Raw genomic sequence first — 12,039 nt, forward strand, 5'->3', positions numbered from 1 at the left:
TCTGTTCTTCTCCTTCCTCTTCCTCCTCCCTACCCTCCTTTTCCTTCTTCCTGCTCAACTTTCTCCTCTTCCTTTGCCTCCCTCTTCTCTCCCTTTTCTCCTTGTTCTTTTTAAACGTGAGTCTTAAGCCACAGTTCTATTGTGGTGCAGTGACACCATGACCGAGGCAACTCTTGTAATAAAAGAAAGCATTTCATTGGAGTCTTGCTTATTGTTTCGGCATTTTTTAGTATCATCATGGCAGGAGCATGGTGGCAGGCATGGTGCTCCACATCCTGAGAGCCGTCTCCGGAGCCACAGGGAGAGAGAGAGGGGAAGGGGAGGGAGGAGAGGAAGAGAGAGAGAGAGAGAGAGAGAGAGAGAGAGAGAGAGAGAGAGAGAGAGACTGGGCCTGGCCAGTGACACACTTCCTCCAACAAGGTCTCACCTCCTCCAAGAGGGCCTCCTAATCCTTGCAATTCTTCCAAACACTTCTGTTTCCCTGGTGACTAACCATTCAAATATATGAGCCCATGGGGGTCAATCTTATTCAAACCAGCCCAGCATGGGCACCTGGGATCTGAACTCAGGTCCTCATGCTTGCAAGGCAAGAAGTTTACCAACTGAGCCATCTCTGCGGTCTTCTACTCCTCTTTTCTTCTCTGTTGTGGTCTAGGGTGTTTCACCTCACGGCCACCTCTTGTTTGTCCAGAATCTTGCTATCCTACCAGAGAAACCCTTGGGGCGGAATGGGGCAGCTCGATGTCGTGAGTGAAGGTGGGAGGGGTCACCTGTGTCTGCAGGGTCGGCAAAACCCCCCTCTGGCCTTTGGCCACACACGTGTTTTTGTGGGGATGCAGTGAAACAGTCACATTTTACTCCCGTCGCTGGGCACTGAAGGACTCACACCAGTCCTTTGCCAATGCCTGGAAAATGAACACTTAGCTGTAAAGCCTTCTGGGAATGCCCTGCACACACGTTAAACATCCATCCCAGTCCCCTAGAGCTCCGCGCTGTCACCTCTGGACGCTCACTTCCTGTCTCCCACCCCCTTTCCTCTTCCTGTCTGTCTGTCTGTCCGTCTCCCTTTTGGTGTTCAGCTCTCTGCTCCTCTCCCAGCCCCCCTCCGTCTCCCGGCCCCTTTGTCGACACTTGATCACTTACATCAAGTTGACATTCGCAGAGTTTACTCAGGGGTCTGTAATTGTATTCTTTCCCCGGTTCTGCATTGCCAACCATGAAAATGGAATCTTATCATCCCTGACCAATTTTTAATGTACAAAATGATTTGGCCGAGGTTCAAAGGGAGGCACAATTGAAATCAGGTGAATGATACATGGGTTTTTTTTTTTTTTTTGCACTTCCTCCGTGCTTAGATTTGATGTCCACCCCCACCCCCCGAGTATAGCGCAGAAGAAGTAGATTATTCTCGAAAGCTCTATAAGTGCATTGTGTGCTGTGTAGGTGCGAATCTATATGCATCTGAGGGCACCGACGGGCGCAGGCGCTCCCGGTGGCTCATTTTAGCGTGCTCGCATTTCACGCGTGCACCTATTTAGACACAAGCAAACAAATATAATTATATTGTTTGCAATTTTATTGATGGCAATCAAATTTGCAATGATCCTTAAAATGTATTCAAAATACCCAAAGAGCTCAAGCGACCCTGCAGCTAGAGTCTAGGATTAATGACTGGAATATTCAAATGAGGCCCCATCACCCTTGTGGTAATTCAGAAGGGAACCCCCAGGGAGAAAGTGGGACTCCCGCTCTGGCCAGAACTATCTCAGCTTTCAAATATACCCTTGTGTCCTGTCCTGGTGTCCGTTGACAAATGCTGCTTTTTGGAACAGTCAAGACAATAGGACATTCTGGAAAGTATTGGTGATTTGCTAAGTGATGTGTTCGGCCCTCCCCAGGCCTTTTTCTCTTTCTTGCACCCTGAAATGCACCGTTGCATAGGTCCTGCCTCTGGCTCAGGAGGGCAGAGGTCTTACTTCCCTTCCAAGGTCCTGGTTAGGGGATGTCCTGCGTGTGTAGAGGGGCCAGCGCGTAGCAAGTGCCAGGCCTGGGATAGCCAGGAATTAAAGAACATCTCAGCAGCTCTTTGGCAATTTTCTACTCTGTAATCCAGGAAATCAGGGCCTCTGGAATGTTTGTGGTTTTGGTGGAACCAAAGTTTGAATCTCACTGGAGCTGCTTGTAAGCTTGGCTTGCGGTGGTCATTTGTAATTGGGTCTCGGTGTGGAAAATCTAACTGTGTTCATCTCAGGGACGGTCGTAGGCATGTCAGTTGTTGGAGTCTTTGATAGTGATGACCACGTGTCTCAGGAAACCTTATCGGATGAGGTGAGTGTGCTCACCTGTTACAAGAGCAAACTGCTCATGATGGGGAACTTACACAGAGTAACGAATCATAGCATCGAGGGTTCTGGTCCACAGTCAGCCCCATCACATTGGAGCTGTGATGAGGTGAAACACCATGGGGAAACTCATGCCAGAGAAAAATGGCTCACCTAATAGCTAGCAAGAAGAGGAAGAAACTGGGGTTTTATTTCCTCCTTCAAGAATGTGTCCAGTGATCTAAAGATGTCTACTAAACCTCCCTTCTGCAAAAGCTCTACCACTTCCTAAAAGCACCACCCTGGGGGACTATGTCCTTGACACAGGGATCCTTGGGGCACAGGTGAGATCCCTACCATAGCCACGAGTATGGGAGGAGGCACTGGGGTTATATCCAGAGGAAGCCAATGGTCACACCTCCTCACACAGGGAGGAATTTGGGTTATCTCTGGCCTCTGAGCAAGCTCGGTCTAGCCTATAACTTCCCCCAACGGCTCAAAGGAAAATGTAGAAGGCTTGTCCTGGTGACATGAGGAGGGGCTGCTGATGTCACTTAAAGCCTCGGAAGGGTCACGATGCTCTAAATTACTCAGATGCTTATACACTGCCAGAAACTTCCTTCTGGCTTCCTGTGATACGTGCCCCAGATCCCAAGGATGTCAGGATGACTGTTGAAGTTCAGATTGCACAAAGGAAAGGGACTGTGGATGCTGGCAGTTGGTACTTACCAAATGCCTTCAGCATGCCAGATTCTTAATACATTACTTAAATTCATCCAACCTTGTCTCCATTAGGAGAGGATGAGTCACCCAATCCAGTCCACGGAGTGTCAGAGCCAGGCTGGAATCCAGACGCCTAGGCTGGACGCTCACTCTCCTTTTGCTAGGCTGTACAGGATCCAGGCTCCAGGCTCCAACCTCCTCTCTGCTTGAGCAGGGCCCAGAAGGAGGATCAAGGAGAGAGAAGGGCTGAGAGAGAGAATTGTGGCCACCTAGAAGTGGCTATGCAAGTGCTGGGTCTGGTGATCTAGGGTGTTGTGTCTGAAGCTGTGCCTAGGCTATGGCCACTCTACTGTAGGGCCAGCCCCTCCTCCAACAGGAAGCTCCTTCAGTTGGCATAAAGAGTCAGCCTGTGCTCTACTGAAGCTCACAGTGCCTTGGCTCTTTCCACCCTCCCACCTCAAGGCCTGAGGCAAGCCACGCACAGTCACGGGTGGGCTCCCGGGTCGTTGGCTGATAGAAAGGAAATCTATCATGTGTCTGAAGAGATGACAGGAACTACAAACTCGGGGAGTTAACTGCTCTTGTGTGAAATGTGAGCAAGACATCGTTTAAGGAGCACGGCCATCACCACCGCTGCCTGTCCCTGTCTGTCCTGTGTGCATGACTGGCAAGGCTGGCGAGGACAGAGCATCCTTTATCCGTAGGTTGTTTCTTTCCTTTGAATGTGCATGTACATGTGTTGTGTGGAGGTATACATGCATTGGGGGGGGGCTACATGTAGACATGTGTGCTTGTCCAAGCAGAGGCTGGAGGACATTTCTCAGGCACTGTCTACTTTTTAGAGCAGTTCTTTTCTTAAAGATATATTTATTTATTTTATGAGTACACTGTAGCTGTCTTCAGACACACCAAAAGAGGGCATCGGATCCCATTACAGACGGCTGTGAGCCACCATGTGGTTGTTAGGAGTAGAACTGGGGACCTCTGGAAGAGCAGTCAGTGCTCTTAACCGCTGAGCTCCAGCCCCAAGATGGGTTCTCTCACTGGTCTGTAACTCACCAAGGAGGATAGACTGCCTCATAAACTATGCCAAGGGTCCTCCTGTCTCTGTATCCATGATGCTGAGGTCACCAGAGCATGCCACCATGCCCGACTGTTTTTTTTTTTTTTTCCGGATCTGGGGACCGAACCCAGGGCCTTGAGCTTTCTAGGCAAGCGCTCTACCACTGAGCTAAATCCCCAACCCCACCATGCCTGGCTTTTAAGCTTGGGTTCTAGGGATCAAACTCAGGTCCAAGCGCTCGATCAGTTAAATTATGCCTCAGGTTTTCTGGACCCATTCCTCTCCATGCTATATACACAGCTCCATGTGCACACGTGTGTGCTTCAGATGGGACTCAGCACGCTGCAGATTGTAGGCTCACGTGTATGTAGGGGTGCTTATGAAACTGATCCTTGTGTGTTGTATTACTGAGTGGAAATTGCCTCTGTACCCGGCCCTCGCTGTGGGAAGGAGAGAACGAGCTGTGTCAGTGATCTGAGGAGTAGGTGAGGGTGTTCGTGTGCGTAGATCATCCTGCTCAGCTAGGTTTCCACGCACACCTAGGACCGGGAACTTGGCCACACACAAACCTTACTATCCTGAGGCCTAATTCCTCCATTTGTTTCCCTTGGGCTAAGATCTTCCCTGATTCACCCCAGACTCCAGCCCCTCTCTAGTCTCCTACTGTGTGCACTGAGCTCAGCAGGCTCTCTCCTCTCCCTTCCTTCAAGGAGGGCACTTGGGTTCAGTTCCTGCCACTCCCACTCCTTGCTGCTCATAATGGCTTGTCACCTGAGTTCTTGGGGGGGGTCAGACGCCCTCTTCTGGCCTTCCTGGACACTGCACATACATGGTGTGTATAAACTCACTTAGGTACACACAAATACATAAAATAAAATAAATATCATCAAAACAGATGTGAATTGATTCTACTTTTATATTCTGAGGACATGGTCTCTCTCTCCCACACATGAAACTCTTCCTGAGAGCTCACTGGCTCTGGAGGCAGCCTGCTCCCAGCTCTCCATTGGGTGCTAGCAGTCACCTAAAGGCAGGTTATTAACCCTTCTAGAGTCTGGTTTTTTGAACTTGATGATGGAGCATCCAGACCTCACTATAAGGTAGGCATGGGGGGTGGTGGTGGTCTGTATTCCTGGAGGCTGAGGGATGAGGATTAAAAGTTCATGGATGGTGTGGGCTACTTTGGGAGTTCCAGGTCAGCCTGAACTCTGGAGTGAGGCCATCTCAACAATCAGGACTGAGCTCTAGCTGCAGGTTGGGCAGGCTCAGTATGAAACGACATATGTCAAGTTTTCACTGAAGTGCTTGGTGCACAGTGAGTGTTCCTTACAGCTCACTCAACCTCCTGTTTAATTAGTGAGGGTCTCAGTAGCAGCAGCAACCAGTAGATTCCAGACACAGTCCCTGACTGAAAGTCAAGTAAGGCCCAAAGGTGTGTCACCTGGTTTCCATTACCAGTCAGACTTCTGCTGTTCCTGACCTAAGCTCTGCGGCTCTCTGGGACCTGAGACCAGAGAAGGGTGAGGAGGGGAATATTTTGCACCCTGTGCCTTGCCTGGCATCTGAAACGTTTGTGTACACACTCAGGCATCTGGTGTGTACTCCTGGCAAAGAGTGCAGGAGAAAGAAATGGACTCTGGGGATTTCAGCAGCCAGATCCCATGCTTTCTGTGGGTGTCTAAGCTGCGTCCTTTGCTCAGGTTCTCACCAGCAGCGGGTGGGGACGTTGTCTTGTCAGGTGAGGACTCCTCTTGGAGACCACAAGCTTCCAGGTTACTCAGGCTGCAGGCCGAATTCAGTTCTTTGCTGAACCGCCAAGGTACATAATACCTTGTCGGGTGGTGAGATTTGAGTGAGATGATGTGTGTGGGCCAGCTTTGTCAACACACACATGCTGCTCATCCCAGAAGGTCCTGGAGACTAGGGTGGAGATGGGACAGGTAACTGTCAAAATCCCTTTGGGTCAAAAGCCCAGCCTGGAGAAGTGGGCCCAGCATACCTGTCTGCCCAGTAAGGACAGGTAAGGACTCCGTGGGCAGATCTGGGCACTGGGGTCTTGTCTTCTCCTTGGCTTCGTAGACTAGCTTGTAGAAAAATAGAGAAAAATGTTCCCAAGTCGTCAGAGAAAAAGAAAAAATCTAAGTTTTAATTAGCTTCAGTGACAAAATCAATTTCATTAATTCAACCAACCATCAACTTTAAAAAATTTTATCATTTTTACTTAACCAAATACATATTTGAATGTGTATTTTCTTTGTGTGGCCTTGAGTGAGCTGGGACTCACTCTGTAGACCAGGTTGACCTCCAACTGAGAGATCCGACTGTTTCTGCCTCCTGAGTGCTGGGATTAAAGGAGTCACCATGCCCGGTTATGTTTTTAGTTGAAATAGAAAGTCCATTTCCGTCCCTTTCCTCCCCCCAGTGCCTCCCAGATGCCTCTCAACCCCTCCCATATCCCCTCCCAGGTCCAAGCTTCTTTCTTTATTAATGTTACATACACATATATGTATATATAAATATGTATGTCTGTATACAAATATATGTATATACACAAATTATAAATACACATATACACATACATACACATATGGAGACACAAACATATTTACTTATATGTACACATACACACACATACCATTTTTGTTGTGCTGTGTATATGATTTCGGAGCTGACCATTCTTCATTGGAAAGCAGATAAGGGGGGGTCATCTCTGAGAGAGGCTAATTCCCAAAGGAGCCAACATTTTTATCTCGTTTCATTGTTGCTAATGTTTGCTCATATGAAGGCCCAGCAGAGAGACGTTGTTCTCTTATAGGATATTGCCATATTGAGGGACCAGTGGGGACAGCTATGAGAGGGGCTCGCAATTTGTCCTGCCGAACACCAATGTGGTACTGATTTAAGAAACTCTTAGCCATACCAGGCCCTGCCCAGCCCTTTGCCTGCAAAAGGACTTTTTCTTTTGCTGTGATAAAATACTCTGATGAAAGCTACTTATGGGGGAAGTTTCATTTCACCTTCCAATTCCAGGTACGGTCAATCACTTTAGTAGTTATGGTAACAGGAGCCAGACGCAGCTGGTCCCACTGCATCTGCAGTCAGGAAGCAGAGGAGACGCTGGTGCTCAATTTACTTTCTCTTTTTCATATGGTCCAGGACTCCAACCTAGGGAATGGCGCCACCCACAGTGGACGGGACTTCCATCTCAATGGACTACGTCATCACATTTCCTTTGGGTGGGAGAGCATGCGTGTTGTTGACTTACACAAATCTGAGTTCAGTTTGATCTTGATGCCGATGGGCAGCCTCTCTACCAACAAAAAGGACTTTGGGGGATGTCTCCAAAACTACAGCTTTACTCTCTCTGTGAAAACTTGAGTTGGCTCGAGTAAGAAACTCACGACCTCTGTTCCTTGAACCATGTTTAATTGAAGATGTCGAATAAACATTGTCCAGCCCCCGTGCCCAGAGGCTACAGGACTCATTAAAAGGAGTTAATAGTTAAGCTTTCTCACCATCCACACTGGTCTATCTGCCCATTGCGTGTGTGTGTGTGTGTGTGTGTGTGTGTGTGTGTGTGTGTGTGTGTGAGACGCTACCTCAGACTTGCATTAATTTTTTATCATTCCTTGGTAGTTAACATTGTATTTCTGCTGATAAACCCCGTCAATATGGTGATTTGATTAGCAAAACATAAAACTACTCATTAACTCCAATTATGCTGTGCAGGTATAATTTGATTTTGATTGGTTGGAAAACTGCTGTTGTGTACCCGCCCCCCTGTGCTTCATCTTGAAGGTCTCCAGTTAAACGGCGCGAGGTTTATGAGGCTGGTGGAGATGCAGGCAGATTTAGAAGGCCGTGCTGACCAACTTACAGAGTACCTGCCGGGTCTAGGTGCTAAGAGTAGGAGGACAATTTTCCACCTCTAATCGCTGGAAATCTCCATACCAGCCTTTGTGGTCCTGGAGGGAGGCCTATCTATCGGTGGTAAAACCTTGAAGGAACGAAGGGGTCCAAGATGCACACTGAGTGGGAGTGAGCTTTTGAATACTGTGAAATAGATGGTAGTTATACCTTCTTCTCTTGGACTTCTCTCCCTCCCCCTTTCCCTCTCTATCCCACATCCTCCTCCTCCCTCTTCCTCCTCCTCTGTTTTGGCTTCCTCCTTTTCCCTTCTCTCCTCTTTCCTGTGACAGGGTTTTGTGTAACCAAGGCTGGCCTTGAATTTGTTACAAAGCTGTGGATAACCTTGAACTTTTGATTCAGCCTCCAGCTTCCTCTTCCCAAGTGCGGGAATTGCAGGTACACACCACTGAAACAGGCCCTAGACTTAGTACAACTGGTGTCATGATGGAGGCACTGTGCTGACCTTAGAACTCACTACTTAGGCCTGGCTCCTGCCAAACATGGGAACTAAGGGCTAATCCAGTCTAAGTCCTACTCCACGGTTTAGGGACCTGGGGAAGTCCCTAAATGTGCTAACCTTGCTTTTTTTGGCATCTGTAGTTCTGCTTCTTGGTAGGTGTTCTCGCTACTCAAAGTGTGTCAACCAGGATATGGTTTTTCATATAAAAGACAAGGCATGGTGAGGTAGTGCGATTTGGCCAAGCTCCCGTGTAGCTGCTGACCAGCAAGGCAGACTTTCTGTTCCTCTCTAAGACCGTTCTCTGGCACTCTGTGATGGCTGTTCTTGATTGTCAACTCGACTACATTAGCTGGACCCAAGTATCAGAGTAGGCTTTCCAATTTGCCAACACCTACAGTTACTGAAGCCTCTCCAGGAGGCCCGGAGAGTCGAGAAAGCACACAGCAGTGAACTATTTTACAGACGAATGAACAAGTATTGTCTTGATTCACCACCAGTCATGGGAGGCAATGGATTTGGTGATAAAACGTGTGACAGTTTGTGGAAAAATACAGAACATGATGGTGCTGGTTGGTTGTTCTTAGCATCTCTGGATAGACTGACAAAGGAGAAGAACAATCTTCATGATGAAACGAACCACCTTTCTAGCATCTCAGAATACAGCGAGGGACAACAATGAACTCTGACACAATGGGCTGGCTCTAGATTTGTATAAAATGTCTACAGGCTTCTAAAGTGTGCCCTGGGAGAGATTCTTTTCTCTAACCGCCACAAACTCAAGTTGTCGAAAATCAAACCAAGGCCCACAAAACACACCACAAGTGGTTTATATAGTGCGGGGGGTTGACCCTGAGGATGCCTTGTGAAACTCAATTTTCACTAATTTCTTTGGGTGGACATGTGTGCCAGTGCACCTAAAACGCACACAGTGAACCTAATGCATTGAGGGAGTGATGGAGTCCTTCTCTCGGAGACTTTAGACCCGTGAAAACATCCCTGTCTTGAACGGTGGTTAAATGGGACTCAAGAGAAGCAGGGTGTGGTCGGGCAAGAGACTGGAATGTCAGCACTAGGTTAGTGTGTGTCCGTCTAGCCTCAGAAAAGATTCAGAAGAAAGAAATCAGTCACCCACAGATATTTATGTGATAGCTCTAATGGGCCAGACGCTGCTGGAGTGGGATCCAGGGACTGTGAGATTGATGGATGTGTTCGCACAGACCTCTCATTCTAGCAGGGCAGAGGTCACAGTCCCAGTGGAGTCCCAAAAGGATTCCCACGACACTTGGTCTGCATAAAATTCATGACCACTGGCTGTGAAGCCCCTGCTCGATCTTTTTCTGTTTTCCTTGTCACTTATTACACCCTCCTGGCACTGGCTATTCTTCGAAGTCACTTTGGGGTTTCAAACGACAAAGCCAGGCCTAGTGTCTCTCTCTTCTTGCTGCCTGGGAGTCCAGGTGTAGAACTCTTAACTACCTCTCTCACACCATATCTACCTGTGTGCCGCCATGCTTCCCACCATGATGATAATGGACTAAGCCTCTGAAACTGTAAGCCAGCCATAATTAAACATTTTCCTTTATAAAGGTTGCTGTGTTTATGGCCATATCAATTGAACACTGGTTGAGATACTGCTCTCTCTCTCTCTCTCTCTCTCTCTCTCTCTCTCTCTCTCTCTCTCTCTGTCCAGGTCTGCTGTGTTCTTCTTTATTGAATTTTGGCTCCTAGAGAGTAGAAGTTATGTGTTCTCTGTCTCATACTTCCAGGGGCTGTCATAGAGTCAATGTCCAGGAATTGACCAGTGAATGAAGTCATGGACGAGCAGACCTTATTCAAGGGACAATGGTGGTATGTCATAGTGGCCAGGGAGAAGAGTTCACACAGAACAGAAACCAAGATACCCTTTTGGGAGAGAAATCTGAGTAGTCCAGAAAAGCAAGATAGCTATGGCTATGGTCCTGAGTTTCTGACCATTCTGGGCATGGAGCTTCTCCAATAAGGGTTGGAGATGCAGTGGTCCAGATGTGATGCAATGCCTCCTGGGTGCTGTGGGCTGGTCATACCGCTTGATCTGCCATCGCCCTCCCTTTGGAGAGTGATATCCTTGTTAGTGTGGGATTTCAGGATCTACCAACACTGACTTGTTTCCTCATATACCCACAGGTCAGGGTTTGATCCTTAAAGGCTTCAGAAGACATCCTGTGCACTGAGATGCAGTGGTTGGTTTAAGGACTTGGTTGAAGGCCGAGCTGTCACTGGCCCATTTCTGATTGGTCTCTTATCCTTGGAGAATACAAGATCAAGGTTGAATGTGACTTGAACATGGTTGTCTTTGGAGGAAGAAAGAATAGGGTGTCTTGGGAAGGAAAGCAGAGAAGAGTACACATGTAAGTCCTGCATCTCACAGGTCAACTAGATCTCTCCTCAAACACAGTAGAAATTTTGCCCTAGAAGTGGAAACGTCTCTGAAAAGACACATAGAAGACATCCTGTAACATCTCAAGAGCTCTTAAGTGCTCTATCCTCTGGATTTTTTTTTCTGTGACTACATCCCACAGGCACCTGTGGCACTGGGGTTCCACCCTCCTGTGGTGTTTTTTGTGGTGAGGCTTTGCTGGGTGAGCTCTCTTGTGGGGAGGTAAGAAAACTATTATCTATCTGGCTACTCCACCAAATTCTGTCTCAGGAAGCTGAACCATGAGGAGTCCATCTGGGAAAGAATCAGGAAAAAGTAGGGAAAGGGAGAGACATGAAAAGTGGTTGTCTTTCAAACAGGAACAAGTCTAATCCCAACACTGAGATTACACTCCCTGGGGATGAGGCCAATCAGCAGAAACATGGAAAGTGGAAAGTTCTAGAAATATTCTAGGCAGCCAAAGTTCATAGTTGGAAGATGAAGTAAGGAAGTCCCACTGTGTGACTTTTCAGGGAGAGGGTTCCCTTCTGTCTTCTCATTTCCAGCTACATTTGTCTCAGGACAAGGAGGGCTTCTCTTGCCCTGTCCTCAGGGGAGCTGCCGAAGAATCTTATCTTTGGTTGTGACAAGACTTTTGGGGTCTAGAGAGAACCATGTCAAACTTGAAAATTTCAAGAGTCAAGAATGTGGAGGAGCTGACTTTGTAGATATGGTAGATGGGATCACATGGAATTTAAAGGAATCAAGTCCGAAGTCTGTTCTGGCTTTGACAGCCCATACCATCCATCTATCCATCCATCCATCCATCCTCCATTTATCTATTCATCCATCCATCCATCCATTCATCCATCCATCCACCCATCAATCCATTATCCATCTATTCATCCACCCATCCTCTAGTTGTCCATCCATCCATTCATCCATCCACCCACCCACCCATCCATCATCCACCAATCCATCCATCATTCATCCTACCTTTTATCTATCCATCTATCATCCACCCATCCATCCATCCACCCATCCACCCATCATCCATCTGTCCATCCATCATCCACCCATCCACCCATCATCCATTCATCTACCCATCATCCATCCATCATCCACCTACCCATCATCCACCCATCCATCCACTCATCACAATAAATCC

This window comes from Rattus rattus, chromosome 7 (assembly GCF_011064425.1).
Source record: "Rattus rattus isolate New Zealand chromosome 7, Rrattus_CSIRO_v1, whole genome shotgun sequence".
Classification (NCBI taxonomy): domain Eukaryota; kingdom Metazoa; phylum Chordata; class Mammalia; order Rodentia; family Muridae; genus Rattus; species Rattus rattus.